Genomic DNA, 18,067 nt, shown 5'->3' on the forward strand with positions numbered 1-18,067 from the left:
ACACAGAAAATTGCTCAGTAGGTCCACAGTGGATTGGAAATCCCCCAGTCCCACATCTATGGAAGTGGCAGGAGTATAGTTTATTAACATGTCCAGTGTCAAAGTGAGTGTAATAGAGGGGAAATGGGAAAGTCCAAATGGCAATGTAGACTCTCCCTGGGTGTAGATATCACAGGGATTGCAGTGTGAGTCACTTATACATTTGTGGATACTTCTTGCATATTTGGAAAGGCAAGATCAAGGACCATAAGTTTCATTTCAAAGCACGATGCTTCATGTGTGTCTACAACATTGTATTTGGTACTGGGGGTAAAAGGATGATGAGAAAGGCATCTTCCATGACTGAAAACAGGTCGCAGTATACTGACGGGAAGAAATTCACAAAGAGACCATTTCATTTCACTGTCATGAGAGTTACTATAGAGGAAGCAGAATGTGGCCCTCAGACAATGTAACCCAGTTTGTGGAGTGGAGCGTCTTGGAGGGTGAGCAGCAGTTACTACAGGAAGAGTGTTAACAAAAGCTTTTACTTTCTCTGGACACTCTCACCATGTGATATTAGTGGGCAACAGAGCACAAGCCAAAGATGGCAAGAGATTTGGAAAGGAGGGGGAAGGCAGAGTTTGGAGCAGCTGGAAATGGTAGTTTGGGGTCATGGAACTTAGACCCTTTAGACTGGTTGTCTTGTATCTGTGATCTCTCAGTGGAGAAGTGAGTTTAAGGAGAAAAATAGAAGGGAAAACAGAAAGTTAATACATAGTCTAGACAAGGTATCATGGCAACCTAAATTATGGTTAGAAAGGACAGGGGATGGATTTAAGAAAGCGTCCTCGATTTCTTGTGCAGAAAGAGAAGAAAAGGAAGCAGAAGACCCTGAGGAAGTTTCCTAGAACTTTGTGTAATTAAGTGAAGGAGTGAATCAGCAAGGAAAAGATGGTGAGATGTACCCAGCTCTCAACTTCCAAGTCTTATGACTCACCTGGCACACTTGGTAATCTTGTGAAGTTGGCTCCTACGTCAGAACTGTATGAGGAACTGCAGGAAATCGGCAACGGTGCTGCTTATGATGCAGAATCTGTGCACATTAATTGGACTTCTCTTTATTTCTTTTCATCACTAAATATTCAAAATCAATGATAATTGTTTTCCTATATCAAAATATGTCTAATCAATAAATTAATGCTGGGATGTTTTAGTAATAGATTCATATACCTAGTGTAATAAATAATCTTTATAAACCATTACAGTTGACATATAAATTTTGCATACATTAGCCATTTTCATCCTCAAAATATTATACCCTGGATTAAGCATACAGTCACCCTGGTTTTTCAGTGCAGCCTGCCTGGGGTCCCAGTTCCCCAGAACACGTGTCTCTGAAACTACTTTCTTCAGGATCCACAGTGTTGGTATTTGAGGAAGCAGGACTCAGCCCTCAAGCAAAAGTTCCTCCTTTTCTGTGTCCTCACAAAACACCAGGGTTATACATCTGAGGGTGATTTGTTTGGCTTTTTTGGTTTATTATTTGTTGTTTATAACCCTCAATTCCAGGGGCTGAGCTATGTGCCTTTGCACTTGATTAAATAGCTATGCCTCCAATAATAATGTGAGATGCTTGAGTGTCTGAGGAGAGCCTTGGCCAGGAACCTTGAGTCTCCCAGTAAAGTGGGGAAACAGGTACTACAATTTCATTGAGTGTGTTTTAAGGGCTATTAAACATTAAGTGCTGCTCTGAAGATTATGAATAATAAGTAGATGACTTGTTTTGGGAAAAAGTCTATAATTCTATAAAACTGGCTAAGTTAATGCCCTAGAAGCCTATTAAGCAGGAATTCTTATTGCACCAAAATGTTATTTCAACTGGCAATTCATGTAGTAATGACTGTTTGTAGATGTCTGCTCCCCCTCTCCTGCCCCCTTGGTACAGACATTCTTTTAGTTCAGCCTCAAAGAAAAACGCTCATGTTCACCATGTGTTGATAATTGATTGACCGATGAGATTTGGAAGGAAGGCAAAAGTGACAAAATTGAGTAGGATTAAATAACCCTTTGATCATATCTAATACCCAGGTTTTTTGAACCTGAGAAAGTCACCTTTGAGGTTTCTCTTTCTTAGGATAATTTATCAAGGCCTGTGCTCATTTTTCTTACTTATTTTATTTATTCATTAAGGCTTCAATAAAGAGATGTCAAAAACATACTTCCATGTATTAAACAGCATAAACAAAGCACAGAGGAGAGCGGGTTAGCCATAACTGGTGGGAAATGGGTCTCAGGGGGTACTTGGCACAGAAGTAAGGCCTAGGCAGGAATCTTGAGGGCAAAGTAGGTCTGTGAGTGTGAGCAAGGCAAAGGGACCACCACCTGAAGAATTACATGTTTCTGGAAAATGCAAAACTGAAAAGCAGGCTGCTCAGCTGGCCAGGTTGACCATTTGAAAAGTACCAATGACCACCCTCTCAGGGATGCTTCATCTCTTGCCCATCCCTCCCCAGCCCTGTCCATCTTTGCCAATCTCCACGTTCTGTGTCCTGGGTGGTGGCTCTTTTTCTGAGGCATCATATACTCTGTTACCCTCTTCATTCCTGCAGTTTGTTTTGTACCATGGATACACCAGCAGGAGAGTCGTGAGAAAGGAGAGGTTCTGGTGTCTTCCCTGCTCTCTCCTTTCCTCTAATAGGTTTTTTTTTTTTTAATTGGAGTATAGGTGTTTTACAATGTCCTGTTAGTTTCTGCTGTGCAGCAAACTGAATCAGGTATATGTATACATATATCCCCTCTGTTTTGGATTTCCTTCCCATTTAGGTCACCACAGAGCACTGAGTAGAGTTCCCTGTGTTGTACAGCAGGTTCTCATTAGTTGTCTGTTTTACACATGGGACTGTGTATTCGTCAATCCCCAACTCCAATAGGTTTTGACTGTGGCTCATGCCTCTGTCTACGGCCTTTCACCCTGCCAGCCTCTTCAGATGCCTCCTTTATGAACTATGGCCCTGGTAACACCACCCCCTCACCTGGCTGCTCAGGGCAGAGCACAATGGTCACTAGTCCTTGGGGTCTTCTATCCATTCCTGGTTCTCTGGACCTGCCCCCATCTCTGTAAATGCTCACTTCATTAGACTTTCTTCAGTTAGTCCTTTGGATATAACATCTGTTTCCTTCAAGAATGCTGAGTCATAAAGTTTTCTAAGCTTAACACTAAAGATTTTCCTCTAAGGAAACTAATTTTGTGCTTGAACAATTCTCTAAACCTTGTGATGGCCATACAAATTTCCTATGAATTATGATGTTTTTCAAAGTAACTCTACCAACGATGTGGTAAAATAAATCAACGTCTCATTCATCTCTAGGGTCACAAACCTTATAAACGTACAGTGATTTTTCTGAAGGTATATTAAATGTGGACATATACTAACTAGCATTAGTCACTGATTTATAAATATCAGTGGTGCAATAAAGGACATGAGTTTTAGAAAAACAGAATCTCCTTTTTTTTTTCAAAATCTCCTTTTTTAAGCCTTTTGTCAGTGTTAGAAGAATAGTACCATAATTAAAATGACCTATATTCTCCCTGTTTCTATTATTTTAAATCTCTCATTATCTCTTGTTGAAACTATTGCCATGATTAATTGACTGTCATGTGCTTGGGCCTGCAGTCCATTTCCCTCTTCCCAGCTAGAACTGTCCAGTGATGCTGCTTCCTTAGTTTCTAAGACTTCGGTAGCTGCCTACTGACCACAGGTGAAAGTGAAGGTTACTAGCGTGGCTGGCCAGGCCTTTTGATCTGCACCCTACCTCTCTTTCAAGGGTTCACACAATTCATAAGAACCATGTGCCCCAACAGTATTGACTGTGCATCCTTTCCTGGACATATCATTTTCACTCTTCTTCACATCTGAATTCATCTTCTGCTTGTATCAGCCAGAGTAAATTTTCCCCATTCTTTAACTCACAGCAGAAGTAGTTCTCTGAGAAGACTCCCCTAACATTTTTATTCTTATTTCCACACATCGTCTCTGTGTTTCAGTTATAATTGACTCATACCTCCATGGCATCCGTTGTCATATTGCATGTGCCTTTATCTGCCCAATGATATAAACTATTTGAGAAGGGAAACAAAGCATCTTCATTCTTGAGTTCCTGATGCCTTGTACAAGGTCTGTCACAGAAAAGTGGCAATAGGTCTGATGGCTGCAGGATTGTGAGAGGTGTGAATGGTCCCGTGATTCATCTTGGGTTGTGCAGAGAAGAATCCTTGTTGTGTTGGCTCCCCCATCCTCCACAGGCCATCACCAAAGTCAACAACCTCTCACTTGACACCCATAAAATTTACTTAATCATTTGCATAAAAAATGTTCCTAGAACCTTATTATTAGATGGCAAATGATGGTTGACCGAACTTCAAACAAGGACACCAAGCCAGTAATAGGTAATATGAGTGGATTCAGTCAAAGAAAGATTAATTTCATATTTCTTTCTGTGAAGAAGCTTTTATGCTTCTTCATGCCAGGATAATTTTCTCATATATTCAATAATAAAGTAAAGCAATAGGGAAATTCACTTAGATTGGTTTTCTCTTGATTTTAAACAAAAAGGTAAATAACCCCTTTCGATTTATTCAACTGTAACATAATCCAATATTTCTGGTGATATTCAATTATATAATGGCTTAATTGAAAGAAAATTAAACAAGTATATGTCTAAGTTCTGTCACACTAAATGAGATTTTAAATTACTCTAGGAACAGATATTTCAATTCTCATATGATGACTTTAAACAGGGTGGTATTTGATTTTCAGAAAAATCAATAAGAATTTCACAAACATTTGGGAACCATCTTCTATTGATCTTGCACAAAATCAAATCAAATTCCACTTTATGCCCAGATGATCAAAGTAAAAGAAAAAGAAGTTGAAAAGCCAATTCAAGCTTTGTTAAGTATTTTTTTAAGAATGCCTTCCATGATAGTAGCAAGAACGGATTATCTTCCCTATCTTACCACTAGTAACCAGGTAACCAGGAGTAGGCTGAAGCTGAGCACATGCTTTTCATCTTACAAGTTAGTTCATTATTTGTAGAAAAAGACTGCTCTATAACCACACTTCCATACCCTTCATGTTTCTACATAAATATGGATTATTGGATGATATATTTTTAAAGAATTTCTATTTTATAGCCTATTCCACAAAGGATTTAAGGAACATTATACAGGGAAATACACATAAATCAGGACAATTAAAATTTAAAGGCAAATAAAAAAACAATTAGGAAGAAGATAAAGGCAGATGGAATAGTTTCCTCAAATTATTCACTTACCTCCTCTGAGCACTACCTTGTGTCCTATGGTTCAGCAGCACCTGCAGATAGGAAACAACTGTTAAGTGACAGGATTCTAACTTTTTTTTCTGTATGGAATATTGGCTCAACTAAAGGATCAATGGCACTGGGTGCAGTGGAGACTCTGGGGAGTGTTTTCCTTGATAAGGAGCACCACATTCAGGTTTGAAGCAGGTGGAGAGACATATCTCTATAAATCTAAGCCATCACATTCAATATAATGTAGTGAAGGTATAAGAGTTTTGTCTATTCTAAGTACAGTATGTCCCCTACATAGGAACGAGTTCTGTTCTGAGAGCTCGTTCGTTAAGTCCAACAAAGTCAGCCTAGGTACCCAAGTAACACAATCGGCTATGTAGTACTGTACTGTAATAGGTTTATAATAATTTTCATACAAATAATACATAAAAAACAAACACAAAATATAAAGAACATTTTTAATCTTACAGTACAGTACCTTGAAGAGAACAGTAGCACCAGGTACATCACCGCTGCTTTTACGCTTGCTTCTGGCCATCCTGGGCTTGAAATAAAGGTACTGTACTACTGTACTTTATACAGTACTGGACAGTAAAGTACCCAAAAGCACAGCCACTTGTAGAGGATGCACACATGTGACAATGTACGCCAGACACCTGAACTAACTTATGTGGTCGGACGTGCAAACGCACGTTCACATCTTTGAAAGTTCACAACCTGATGGTTTGTATGCTTTCTTCTGATAATCTAAATTTCAATGGGTATAACTAATAGTCTGGGCCGTATCTGCTGCTGAGAGCTAATGACTGGTCCCTGAATAGGATCTGGGTAGCATCTGCCTCCAGTGAGTTCTACTGGTCCAGCTGCCCAGTGGAACCTGCCATCAGCATGATCTGCTAGAGATGTTTGTCTACCCACCCTTGGCTGGGCACACTGCAACAACGTAAAATTGTGCAGAGAATAGCCGTTAAGGGAGCAGAGTCTAATGAATCAAAAGACCCCTTCATCTGAATGCCATTCTTATAAGCAGAAGGAATGCCACAGTCTCCCTTAAATGTTTATTAGACATTATCTTTACACTGGCTTAGGCTCAACTCCTGGTTCTGATGCTTTGCCATATTTGTGACCTTTGGTAAATTACTTAATCTTTGAGTTTCTGTACTTTCAAAGGGTACATAATACTTGCCTAATGGTTTCTCATGAGAAACAGATGTCCCGTGAGTCACAAAGAAACAGTGACAATGTCTGATGTCAATGGATGTTATTTTCCCCTCTTTCTTTAGCCTAGGGTTTCAATCTCACTTTGTTAGGTACCTTTTGACAAAAGCTGTCTCTACTGTCAACACTTCAGACTCAGCTGTCTGCAATTTCCAGGTCTTATCACGTTAGGATCTCAGCTGTGCATATGCCTGCTTTTGAACTTTTATTTTCATTTGTATTTCCCTCTAGCTGATCACCTTTATATGTGAATGGTCAGTTTTCTATTAAACTAGGTGATATCTTATTTTCACCAGATTCCTTTATACTGGATAAATGGCTTAGAAAAGAGCATCCCTTGCATCGCAACATTACTTCTAATTAGTGTCCCTATTTTTTTTTTTTTTTTTTTTTTTTTTTTTGCTGTACGCAGGCCTCTCACTGTCGTGGCCTCTCCCGTTGCGGAGCACAGGCTCCGGACATGCAGGCTCAGCGGCCATGGCTCACGGGCCCAGCCCAGCTGCTCCACGGCATGTGGGATCTTCCCGGACCGGGGCACGAACCCGTGTCCCCTGCATCGGCAGGCGGACTCTCAACCACTGCGCCACCAGGGAAGCCCTAGTGTCCCTATTTTTAAGTCAAATCAGCTCAGTGAAGGAGCTTGATGTTACTTCCCTTTGTACCTACATTTATTCTAAATTCTTCTCGACTTAGAAATGTAGGGGTATGTATATTACCTGCAGTAAAATCATGGTGGGTGATAGTAGGTGGCACTTTCTGTGTGCACGCAACACACCATCCACTATCATACGCCATGTCCATGCACTCATCACATCATGAATTTCCAGGTTGGATGTTAATATACAACATAAGCCTCTTGACAAGGGATGGACTATGGTCAATGAATATTAAATTTTTCTGATTATTTTCTAAGTTATAGTTACTATCTTTTACTTTAGTTACTAAACAGGCAGCTAGCAAAGATGAGGTTCTTTGAAGAGGTGTGAGCCTGTCTTTTTTTTATTATTTTTATTGGAGTATAGTTGATTTACAATGTTGTGTTAGTTTCAGGTGTACAACAAAGTGAATCAGTTATACATATATACATGTATCCACTCTTTTTTTTTTTTTTTTTTGTTGTTGTTTTTTGCGGTACGCGGGCCTCTCACGGTCGTGGTCTCTCCTGTTACAGAGCACAGGCTCCGGACACGCAGGCTCATATCCACTCTTTTTTAAGATTCTTTTCCCATATAGGTCATTACAGAGTATTGAGTAGAGTTCCCTGTGCTATGCAGTAGGTTCTTATTAGTTACTTATTTTATATATAGTAGTCTGTATGTGTCGATGCCAATCTCCCAATTTATCCTTCCCTCTTTATCCCCTGGTAATGATGCATTTGGTTTTTACATCTGTGACTCTATTTCTGTTTTGTAAATAAGTTCATCTGTACCATTTTTTTAGATTCCACATATAAGCGATATCATACAATATTTGTCCTTCTCTGTCTGACTTGCTTTCCTCAGTATGACAATCTCTAGGTCCATCCATGTTGCTGCAAATGGCATTATTTCACTCTTTTTTATGGCTGAGTAATATTGCATTGTATATATGTACCACATCTTCTTTATCCATTCATCCATTGATGGACATTTAGGTTGTTTCCATGTCTTATATTTTCTCCACAACAAGGATCATATCATATCTGAATGGGGCTGAGTTGAAGAGAATCTTTTCTCAAAATAATTATATTTCTTCAATTCTATTAAAGGGGTTGTTTTAAATCAATGTATTGCACTGAATCAATGATGTAAAAGTTTTAGTCTAAAAAGTAGGCTTTACATAATAACCAGCTTGTATATTAACATTTCTTAAGACTCTTTGGTGGGAGGGCTTACCATGTTAAGTGCTACTTTAATATTCTCAGGCAGTTAAAGGATTTCACCACAATATGGACTAAAATTGATATGCCCCTATCAATATTAGGGTGTAAGGCCTTTGTGTTTCTAATGCATAGCTGTACACAGAGAGAGGAATCAACTCAGCAATAGGTCTTCTGAAGGACCTCCTAGTTCATGGTGATATAGCCACAGAATCAGTGTAAAGTTTATTGCTTTTATTCTTACTTCCTCAGGATAAGGTTATGAGTTAAACTTGTTTAAATACCTGCATTTAATGACTTACTTGTAAATTATTAAGAAAAAAGTAAGAATTTTGACTATTATAATAATTTTTATATCCATTTTAATTCTGCCTTTACAGTCATGAACCAGGCTTTGAAATATAATTAATGGCACAGGATTGATATTGATTCTTTATAATTGATAATTCCTGCTTACATGGTGAGTATCAATAAATACTTGGTAAGATGAAACATAACTTAATAATGATTAGTATCAGGATATTAATATGTAAAACTTGTTTTCAATATTCAAGATATTAGAGTTACAGGTTCAGTGAATCATTTTTTTCAGACATTTATTCATTCTGGTCAGTTATCAAAGACTCGGTGTATGCCAGTGTCTGGGCAAGGTTTAATAATACAGATCTAAGGGACATGGTCCTTGCCTACAAAAAGCTCGCCGAGGAGAGAAAAGTGATGCATATTGTGAAAGTCTTACACGTGAGGTTTAGGGTTCTGGTGGGACACATGGAAGGTTCTAGAACTTAGATGAAGGCTTCAAGAAAAGCTCCCCAGAAGAGGTGATGACTGAGCTGAGAGTTGATTAAAAAGAATGTCAGCCTTGTGAGGGAGTGAACTAAGGCCTTGGGATTGCCAGGTTGTAAGACGGGAAATAAAAGCATGTAAATCAGCTGTATAAACTGGAGTTCAAGACACAGGAGAATAGCCAGGTTGGATCTTTGTCCAGGCCACTTTCTAGCCTCACAATAGGTTCCTAATGATGCCTGAAGCCACTGCCTCTGTGACAAGCCACTGCTACCCTCCTTTCCTGACACCCTTCCCTCATCCCCAAGCCCCATCTCTGCATCATTATGGCGTCTCCAAAGGCCACTGAGAGTGAACTGCTGGGGCAAAGGGCTGATGAATGTTTAATTTTATAACAAAATGCCAAAAATTCTCCAAAGTGGGTGTGCTGTTTCTTGTTTCCTCCAGCAATGTATGAGAGAGATTCAGCTGGTCCATATTCTTGCCGTTATTTGCTGTTGTCACCTTTTAGATTTTATCCATCCCCTGGGATATAAAGTAGTATCCCAATGGGGTTTCACTTTGCATTTCCCTCATGACAAAGAATGCTGATCCCCTTTTCATGTATTTCTTGTATTTCATATATCTTCTTATGTCGTGTCTGTCCAAGTTTTTTGCCTCTTTTATTGGATTACCTTGATTATTGATTTGAGGATTTATTTATGTAATTTGAATACAAGTCCCTTGGCACATATGTGTATTGTGAATACTTTCCATTCTATGCCTTGCGTCTTCATTTTCTCAGTGTTTTGCTTTCATAAGCAGGAATTTTAAATTTTGATGAAGTCTAAATTATCAATTATATTTCTTTTACAGTAAGTTCTTTTTATGTGCTCTTTAAAATATTTGTGTGTAACCAAAGAACTCAACGTGTTTCTCTTATAGTTTCTTCTAAAAACTATAGTTATAGCATTATACTCTTAGTCCTATGAAGCTTTTCAAATTCTTTCTGCATGTGTATATTACGAGGCAGGGTTTGAAGACTATCTTTTTTTCTATATTTATCTAGTTGTTCTGACACAATCTGAATGGCAATGGCACATTTGTTGTGGACAATCCCTATATTATTTTCTGTTTCATCGATTTACTTGTCTATTCTTATGCTAATACCACATTTTCTTTATCACTACAGATGTATGACTTCTATGAAAATCAAGAGGTACAAGTTCTCCTGTTTAGTTCTTTCTCAAAACTTTTGAATATAATGCTTCACTTTTCACTGAAATTTCACAGTCAGCTTGTTAAATTTTTCAAAAAACTTAGCATTTCCTTGGAAGTAAATTGATTCTATATATTAATTAAAGGAGAATTGAAATTTTATAGGAAAATCTTCAACCCATGAAAATGTTGTACCTCCATCTATTTCTCTGTGTAACAAATTGTTATTTTCATATAAAGGATGTATATGACTTTTGTTTAATGTATTACTCGAGATTTGATGGAGTAACTGCAAATATATCTGCTTTTAATAGATTTATTAAGATATAATTAACAAAAACTGCACATAAAGTATATATTTTAATAAATTTTTATATATGTATATACCCATGAAAGCACCACCACAGTCAAGATACTAACTTGAAGAAAAAAGAGCATCAAGAACAGGGGAAATCTCTGAACAAGTGTCACTGAAATTTTCTCCCGTATTTTCTTCTAAAAGTCTTATTGTTTTAGTTTGTCTTATTTGTCTTACGTTGAAGTCTATGATACATTTTACATTATTTTTTGAGTATGGTATGAGGTATAGTTCCAAGTTTATTTTTTGCAAGTGGATGTCCAGTTGTTACAGCAGCATCTGTAGAAAATACAATCTATTCTCCATTGAATTTCTCTAGCATATTTATCAAAGAGGAGTTGTCCTTATATGATATACAAAACTATTTCTGGACATCCTTTCTGGATAAGTTGATCAATTTATATGTCTTGAGCCCTAGCCATGGTGTCCTGATTACTTAAGCTTTATTATAAGTCTTAAAATCCACTTCCTTTTCTTTTCCAGAGTTGTTTTAGCTTTTTGATGTTCTCTGCACTTCCATATGGATTTTTGAGTCAGTTTGCCAAATTATACCAAAAGAATGGCCTGCTGGGATTTTTTATATATATATACAGCAGGTTCTTATTAGTTATCTATTTTATACACATCAGTGTATACATGTCAATCCCAATCTCCGAATTCATCACACCACCCTCCCCATCCCTCCTTTCTCTCCTTGGTGTCCATACGTTTGTTCTCTACATCTGTGTCTCTATTTCTGCCTTGCAAACCACTTCATCTGTACCAATTTTCTAGATTCCACATATATGCATTAATATACAATATTTGTTTTTCTCTGTCTGACTTTCATATATGCATTAATATAAAATATTGTTTTTTCTCTTTCTGACTTACTTCACTCTGTATGACAGTCTCTAGGTCCATCCACATCTCTACAAATGACCCAATTTTGTTTCTTTTTATGGCTGAATAATATTCCGTTGTATATATGTACCACATCTTCTTTATCCATTCTTCTGTTGATGGGTATTTAGGTTGCTTCCATGACCTGGCTATTGTAAACAGTGCTGCAATGAACATTGGGGTGCATGTGTGTTTTTGAATTATGGCTTTCTCTGGGTATCTCCCCAGTAGTGAGATTGCTGGATCATATGGTAATTCCAATTTTAGTTTTTTAAGGAACCTCCATACTGTTCTCCATAGTGACTGTATCAATTTACATTCCTACCAACAGTGCAAGAGGGTTCTCTTTTCTCCACACCCTCTCCAGCATTTATTGTTTGTAGATTTTCTGATGATGTCCATTCTAACCGGTGTGAGGTGGTACCTCGTAGTTTTGATTTGCCTTTCTCTAATGATTAGTGATTTTGAGCAGCTTTTCATGTACCTCTTGGTCATCTGTATGTCTTCTTTGGAGAAATGTCTATTTAGGTCTTCTGCCCATTTTTGGATTGTGTTTTTGGTTTTGTTTTTGTTTTTTTAATATAGAGCTGCACGAGCTGTTTCTATATTTTTGAGATTAATCCTTTGTCCATTGATTCATTTACAAATATTTTCTCCCATTCTGATGGGGTTGTCTTTTCATCTTGTTTATGGTTTCCTTTGCTGTGAAAAAGCTTTTAAAATTCATTAGGTCTCACTTGTTTGTTTTTGTTTTTATTACCATTACTCTAGGAAGGGGTCAAAAAAGATCTTGCTGCAATTCATGTCATAGAGTGTTCTGCCTATGTCTTCCTCTAAGAGTTTTATAGTGTCTGGCCTTACATTTAGGTCTTTAATCCATTTGGAGTTTATTTTTGTGTATGGTGTTAGGGAGTGTTCTAATTTCATTCTTTTCCATGTAGCTGTGTAGTTTTTCCAGCACTACTTATTGAAGAGACTGTCTTTTCTCCATTGTATACCTTTGCCTCCTTTGTCATAGATTAGTTCACCATAGGTGCATGGGTTTAACTCTGGGTTTTCTATCTTGTTCCATTGATCTATATTTCTGTTTTTGTGCCAGTACCATACTGTCTTGATTACTGTAGCTTTGTAGTATAGTCTGAAGTCAGGGAGTCTGATTCCTCCAGCTCCATATTTTCCCCTCAAGATTTCTTTGTCTATTTGGGGTCTTTTATGTCTCCATACAAAATTTTAAGATTTTCTGTTTTAGTTCTGTAAAAAAATGCCATTGGTAATTTGATAGAGATTGCATTGACTCTGTATATTGCTTTGGGTAGTATATAGTTATTTTCACAATGTTCATTCTTCCAGTCCAATAACATGGTATATCTCTCCATCTGTTTGTGCCACCTTTGATTTCTTTCCTCAGTGTCTTATAGTTTTCTGAATACAGGTCTTTTACCTCCTTATGTAGGTTTATTCCTAGGTATTTTATTCATTTTTTGCAATGGTGAATGGGATTGTTTCATTAATTTCTCTTTCTGATCTTTTGTTTTTAGTGTATAGGAATACAAGAGATTTCTGTGCATTAATTTTGTATCCTGAAACTTTACCAAATTCATTGATTAGCTCTAGGAGTTTTCTGGTGGCATCTTTAGGATTATCTATGTGCAGTATCATGTCATCTGCAGTGACAGTTTTTCTTCTTATCCCATTTGTATTCCTTTTCTTTCTTTGTCTTCTCTGATTGCTGTGGCTAAGACTTCCAAAACTATGCTGAATAATAGTGGTCTTGTACCTGATCTTAGAGGAAATGCTTTCAGTTTTTTACCATTGAGAATGATGTTTGGTGTGGATTTGTTGTATATGGCCTTTATTATGTTATTATATTATGTTCCCTCTATGCCCATTTTCTGGAGACTTTTTATCATAAATTTGTGTTGAATTTTGTCAAAAGCTTTATCTGCATCTATTGAGATGATCATATGGTTTTCAATCTACAATTTGTTAATATGGTGCATCACATTGATTGATTTGCATATATTGAAGAATCCTTGCATGCCTGAGACAAACCCCAGTTGATCATGGTGTATGATCCTTTTAATGTGTTTTTGGATTCTGTTTGCTAGTATTTTGTTGAGGATTTTTGTATCTATATTCATCAGTGATATTCGTCTGTAATTTTATTTTTTTGTGGTATCTTTTCCTGTTTTGGTTAAGGGTGATGGTGGCCTCGTAGAATGAGTTTGGGAGTATTCCTTCCTCTGCAATTTTTTGGAAGAGTTTGAGAAGGATGGGTGTTAGCTCTTCTTTAAATATTTGATAGAATTCACCTGTGAAGCCATCTGGTCCTGGACTTTTGTTTGTTGGAAGATTTTTAATCACATTTTCAATTTCATTATTTGTGATTGATCTGTTCGTATTTTCTATTTCTTCCTGGTTCAGTCTTGGAAGGTTATACCTTTCTAGGAATTTGTCTATTTCTTCCAGGTTGTCCATTTTACTGGCAGAGTTGCTTGTAGTAGTCTCTTATGATGCTTTGTATTTCTGCGGTGTCCATTGTAACTTCTCCTTTTTCATTTCTAATTTTATTGATTTGTGTCCTCTCCCTCTTTTTTTTGCTGAGTCTGGTTAAAGGTTTATCAATTTTGTTTATCTTATCAAAGAACTGGCATTTAGTTTTATTATCTTTGCTATTGTTCTATTTGTTTCTATTTCATTCATTTCTGCTCTGATCTTCATGATTTATTTACTTTATGATGTCTTTACTTTTACTAACTTTGGATTTCATTTGTTCTTCTTTCTCTAGTTCCTTTTGGTGTAAGTTTAGATTGTTTATTTGAGATTTTTCTTGTTTCTTGAGGTAAGACTGTATTGCTATAAACTTCCCTCTTAGAACTGCTTTTGCTGCATCCCATAGGTTTTGGATCACTCTGTTTTCATTGTCATTTGTCTCTAGGTATTTTTTGATTTCCTCTTTGACTTCTTCAGTGATCTCTTAGTTATTTAGTAATGTATTGTTTAGTCTCCATATGTTTGTGTTTTTTACATTTATTCTCTGTAATTTATTTCTAATCTCATAAAGCTGTGGTCGGAAAAGATTCTTGATATGATTTCAGTTTTCTTAAATTTAGTGATGCTTGATTTGTGACCCAAGATGTGATGTGTACTGGAGAATATTCCATGTGCACTTGAGAAGAAAGTGTAATCTGCTGTTTTCAGATGGAATGGCCTATAAATATCAATTAAATCTATCTGATCTGTTGTGTCATTTAAAGCTTGTGTTTTTGTATTAATTTTCTGTATGGATGATCTTTCCCTTGGTATAAGTGAGGTGTTAAAGTCCCTCACTATTCTTTTGTTACTGTTGATTTCCTCTTTTATAGTTGTTAGCAGTTACCTTATGTATTGAGATGCTCCTTTGTTGGGTGCATATATATTTATAATTGTTATATCTTCTTCTTGGATTGATCCCTTGATCATTATATAGTGTCCTTCCTTGTCTCTTGTAACATTCCTTATTTTAAAGTCTACTTTATATGATATGAGTATTGCTATTCCAGCTTTCCTTTGATTTCCATTTGCATGGAATATATTTTTGTACCCCCTGGGACTTTTTTTTATATTCAACTTTTACCTTGAAAGAATTGTTGATTCATATGCAGTTGTAAGAAATAATGGATATCCACTTGGTTGTTATGTATTATCCTTTTCTATATATTGGATTTTACTTGTAAAATTTATATCTAGAGTTTTTGCTTTGGTATTTATGAGGAATATTATTCTGTAGCATTCTTTTCTTATAATATATTGGCTTTAGTTGGATATCAGTGTAATGCTGGCCTCATAGAATGCGTTGGAAATCATTTCCCACATCTTTAATTTTATGGAAGTGTTTCTGGTAGAATTGGTTTTATTTCTTCATTAATGCATCTTCAGTGAATGTGTCTGGAACTATAGATTTCTTTGTGAAAGGGATTTACTTACAAATAAAGTTTCTCCAATAGATATATAGTTATCAGTTTATCTATTATACTTGAGTGAGCATGTGTCTTCCAAGGAATTTTCAGTTTTATCTAAATTATCCAGTCATGGCATATAGCTGTTCATAATATTCCCTAATTATCAGTTTAATAACTGTGGCACCTGTAATGATAGTTCCTCTTTCATTCTGAATATTGGCAGCTTGAGATTTTTTTCCTGAACTGACTGGTCTTTGGTTTCATTGGCTTTCTCTATTGTTTTACTCTTTTCTTTTTTAGTGATTTCCCCTCTGACCTTTATTATTTTCCTTCTTACTACTTACTTTGTGTTTTGTTTGGCCTTCTTTTTCTACTTTTTGAAAGTGAAATTGGAGGCTATTGACTTGAGACTTGTGTTTTTTTCCTAATATAAAAATAAACAAAAAATATACTGTGGAGGGAAACTCCAAATACTGTTTAGTGGCATCCTGCAAATACTATCTTGTTGTGTTCTCATTCCTTTAGTTCAAAATACTTTATTTCCCTTTTGGTTTATTTTTTTGACTCATGTGTTATTTAGAAGTTTGATTTGTATTCAAATAGTTGATGATTTCCCCAGTATCTTTTATTGTTGATTTTTAATTTAATTCTATTGGATTACTTTTCAATTCACTTACACTTGTTTTATGATCCTGAATATGATCTATCTTGATAGATGCTCTGTGTGAATTTAAAAATAATGTTCAGTCTTCTAAAGTTGAGTAGAATGTTCCATAAATGTCCATTAAGTCTCATTAGTCGATAGTGTTGTTCAAATCTTCCACATCTTCATGGATTTTGTGTCTATTTTTCCTATCATTTACTGACAGAAGAGTATTGAAATCTCCAAGTGTGGTTGTGGGTTTGTTTATTTCTCCTTGTATTTCTATCAGTTTTTGTTTCATGTTTTGGAACAATTGCTATTAGGTGCAGAAACGTTTAGGGTTTTTATGTCCTCTTGATCAGCTAGCTCATTTATCATTATCAAATGACCTTCTTTATTCCTGGTGATATTTATTGCTTGAAATCTACTTTGTTATTAATCTAATCATTTTAGCACAATTTTTACTGAGGATAGCACTATATATCTTTTTCAATTTCTTTTTACTTTTAACATTTTAATGCATTTTATTTAATGTAAATTTCTTGTAAGCTGTTGAGTCTTGATTTTGTAAACAATATGACGATCAAGCTCTTTCTTGTAATTGAAATATTTAGTTTACATTTAATGTGATTATAGGTATAGTTAGCTTTAAGTCTGTCATGTTAGAAAATTTTTTTTATTTGTCTCATGTATTTTGTGTTTCCCCTTTTCCATCGTTCTATGCCTTATTTTGGATAACTTGAGTACATTTTATAATTTGATTTCATTCCCTTCTTTGGCTTACTAGCTATACCAGTTTTTTAAAAATAGTATTTTTTTTTTTTTAGAATTTATATTGTACATCCTTATTATATCACTACCTGCTTTTAAATGATGTTATACCACCTATTATAGAATAAGTACCTTATAATTTCTTCTTTCCTGAATTTTATGCCATTTTTGTTATACTTTTTACTTTTGTACATCTGTTATAAACTGAAAAATACATTTATATTAATTATTTTCTTTAACTATTCTTATTTAATATTAAAAATATTTAAATAATACAAAATAATCTCATATAGTTACTAATGTGTTTACCATTTGATGTGTCTTTATTCATTTGTATATATACATATTTCCACATAATGTCATTTCTTTCTGTCTGAAAATCTGCAGTTGATCAATTCTTTCAGATTTTGTACATAAAACTTCTATATTTGTTTTTGCTTTTGAAACATTTTTTTCACTGAGTAGAGAGCTCTAATTTGGCAACTTTTATTTTTTCCTTCCAGAACTTAAAGAGTTTGCTCTGCTTTCCTCCCACCTGCATTGTGTCCTTTGAGGAATCTAAACTGTTGTCTCCCCATCTTTGTTCCTCTGTTCATAATGTGCCAATTTTATCTGGTTGTAGATTCCTCTCCTTCACTAGCTTTGAGCAACTTGAGTATAATAATGCTCTAGTATATTTTCATATTTCTTGTGCTTGAGTTTTGTTAAGATTTTTCAAACTGTGTGTTTATAGTTTCCATTAGATTTTTAACTTTTCCACCCATTATTATTTAAAATGTTTTTTGTCACTTTCCTCTACTTCTTTCCTTTTGGGACTCTACTTACATGTATATTAAACTGCTTGAAGTTTCCCCTAAACACTTGATATCTTTTTTAAAAAAATTCATTTCTCTATCTTTTATTTTGAGTGGTTTCAATTTCTATGTCTTCTTCACTCATTGTTTATTCTGCAATGTTGAATTTAGTGTTATTTTCATCAATGATATTTTTATCTCAGTTTTTGTAATTTTCATCTCTAAGATTGTGATTTGGGTCTTTTCTATTTCATATTTCTGTTTCCTTAACTTTTTGAACATAAATTTATAATAACTGTTTTT

This window comes from Tursiops truncatus, chromosome 9 (assembly GCF_011762595.2).
Source record: "Tursiops truncatus isolate mTurTru1 chromosome 9, mTurTru1.mat.Y, whole genome shotgun sequence".
Lineage (NCBI taxonomy): Eukaryota > Metazoa > Chordata > Mammalia > Artiodactyla > Delphinidae > Tursiops > Tursiops truncatus.